General features: G+C 41.2%; 1 long non-coding RNA gene across 2 annotated transcripts; it reads right to left on the bottom strand.

Moving 5' to 3' along the window:
• LOC122397478 lies at window positions 1–2,168 on the bottom strand. 2 transcript variants are annotated; one of them, XR_006259111.1, is made up of 3 exons: window positions 2,032–2,168; window positions 1,677–1,879; window positions 1–549 (listed from the first exon to the last, which is right to left on the bottom strand). It is a non-coding gene; the product is annotated as an uncharacterized LOC122397478 (long non-coding RNA). The 2 variants fall into 2 exon arrangements; XR_006259112.1 differs by having other exon boundaries at window positions 1–533.
• Window positions 2,169–2,696: the final 528 nt, after the last annotated feature.

Raw genomic sequence — 2,696 nt, 5'->3', positions numbered from 1 at the left:
CGTAAACTTGCCATGATAATTAATCTAATATGAATTAAACACCATTTGCTACGCTTTGAATGAAACCATAGCAAGAACGTATTTTTATCGCCAAAGATAAAGATAACAAAACTAAAACTACCCGAGTGCGTCTGGCAAAGTTCGATAGCGGCTGGAAATTTGCGAAATTCTATAAAACGGTTGAAAATTCTTCGAGAAATCCGATTCGATGCCTCGATGAACGAAAATCGATCGAAGGATCGAGGAAAAGGCTCGGCCTAAAATCGAAAGTCCTCAATAAAATTGATCATTATCTAAGGTTTGCGATTTTCTTCGATCTTTGATGGATTTCCGTCGCTTTCGTTCGTCGGCGAAAGCTCGAGGGAAAAATTGATTGGACGTTCAATTTTCGATTCTCGTCGACGTCAATACTTTACTCTGCTCAAATTCTTCGACCTCGATCGCGTTTCCTGCGGATTCCATCCCCGCGTCGTTTCGATCAACAGTTCCTGGACTTGTTGTCGATCCCACGCTTTCGATCGTCCATTCTGTTTCTGCGAGCAGATTTCGCTTTACCGCGAGAACGTTGCACATTTTTTAAACGAAATTTTTACTCGATGCTTGGAGATAGAAATTATTGAAAACACCGAGTCGACTTTATTTTTAATCGAGACAGAGAATTTGTATAAACGTTGAGATTTAAATTTATCCGAGTAAATGAAAATGTTATAGTCTCATTGTGGTCTCGATAATGCTTGGTATTTGAATCGTGTAGATAGTATAAGAAATGTAAACATCTCACTATCGTAAATGACTTGTTTGGAATTCGGTCGTTGAAACAGCCGACTTACAGAGCTCTGTTTACTACAAACTCGTGTCTCGATCAACGTGTTTACAACGGGAGAACCCTGATACTTGTAATACTGTAAATACATGCTGAAAAATAATTCGACTGAAATTGAAATCACTATCACTTTGGTAATTTTGGCAAATTTTTGTCGAACGGGAAAGAGCAACGCAACGAACGGCGCGATCAACATTACGGTTTCTCGCGTGGCTGCCAAAAGGCGCGTATAAATAGGCTGCCTGACAAAAACAAGTCGACGGCTAGTGTTGCATGGACATAAAGTTTTTAATCGTCCCGACTTTAAGGCTTCTATCGCGGCTCGTACGAGCGAAACGAGAATTTTCGATCGCGTTTCGTCGGGCTACTCTGCGAAACTTTTATCGTCGTATAAAGGTACATTTACTTTAATAAATAAGTACACGAATATTTATGGCCACCGTCGATCCGTAAATCTGACCAAAAGATCTTGCGGCAACCCGGTGCCATAAATCGCGAAATAAACACTCCGCGATTTACGTTTCGATCTTGCTAACCCCTTTGGAATCGTCCGATTTTATTCCACTTGGATAATTTATAGGTATAAAACAGAATAAATAGATATTTCCAGAAGGCCAGGAAATAGTCAAAAGGAATAAATAAAATCCAAAGTAATAAAGTACCGTGGTTCTAGATTTTTAAAATCCATTAAGAGCAAAGAGGTGCACGAATTACTTTCTACGTTTGCTGTTCGACGTTCGAGGTATGTATTAAGAGTTCTGGCAACGGTTCCGAAATTATTTGTATTAGATAATGTTACGATTCGCGAGAAAAATAACGAAGGAATAAGAAGTTGAGGAAAAGTGTATCTTACCTAATGCGTTGTACGAAGAATTTGCAACATTGTATGGAATATTTTTCAACGATACGGCCCAAATGGGACGATGCGGTACGTGAACATGTTTCTTGGGATTCCTCGAAGTTTTTCGAAATTGGCCTGTTGCCATTTTCGAGCAGACGGACCGTTAAATTTTTTAGGAACGTTTCGAAGGTACTCGGAGTGCGTCTTTCATTCATCTGCAAAATTGGACATTTTCTACTACCGATGGAAACGAAATACTACCATACAAAATAGAAAATTTCAATTGTAATATTGTTCGAACAAAATTTTAAATTAATTAAGAAACAGTATTTGTATTTAGATCGCCGAAGATTCGACCGTGTTTTACCTCGTCGATTTCCCACAGATTCAGATGTTATCGATTAACCAAAGATGGATCATTGATCAGGAATCGTCGAGCGCCGTCCCTCGATCAGAACGTCCCTTCCGCGATTATGCTATCAGCACGTGTTCACGTCATGCTGTTCGCGATGCGACTCAACAGGAAGACACGACTATACAGTATCCGATATCCCAACTACCGATTCGCCAAGATGGCGCAAGCGTAGCGATTCCCAAACGCGGAAACTTTAAACCCAGCTCACCAACCACGCGAAAATTACCAACTTCATTATCAAAGTCGCAATGATCGTTGAATAATTACGTTGATCCAATATACTTGGCTCAAGCTAATCGGTGGTATTTTTTAAGTCCCCGATTCTAAGAAGGAAAAATTCGGTTTCGTGTTGATCGATGGGATCGGAAAGGGCTCGGTTCGAGTTCAGGGCAGAAACGTGCAGCGTTAACCGAGTTGGTCGTGTTCGCGCCACGGACTACCGTCGTCTGCACGTTGTAAACGCGCCAGACGGAAACGAGAAATCTACCAATTACGGCAGACAATCTTCGTAGATTTCAATCTACGAATCGCCATGGTTGGCGGGTTCGCGTGGCGATATTTCACCGATACGTCGCTGGCTTCGATGCACACCGTCGAATCTGTCCGGTTCGTTTTGT

The sequence above is a fragment of the Colletes gigas genome, unplaced genomic scaffold (assembly GCF_013123115.1).
Source record: "Colletes gigas isolate AHSC1104 unplaced genomic scaffold, ASM1312311v1 Colletes_gigas_Sc00001, whole genome shotgun sequence".
Classification (NCBI taxonomy): Eukaryota; Metazoa; Arthropoda; class Insecta; order Hymenoptera; family Colletidae; genus Colletes; species Colletes gigas.
This window is presented reverse-complemented; position numbering and strand designations above follow the sequence as displayed.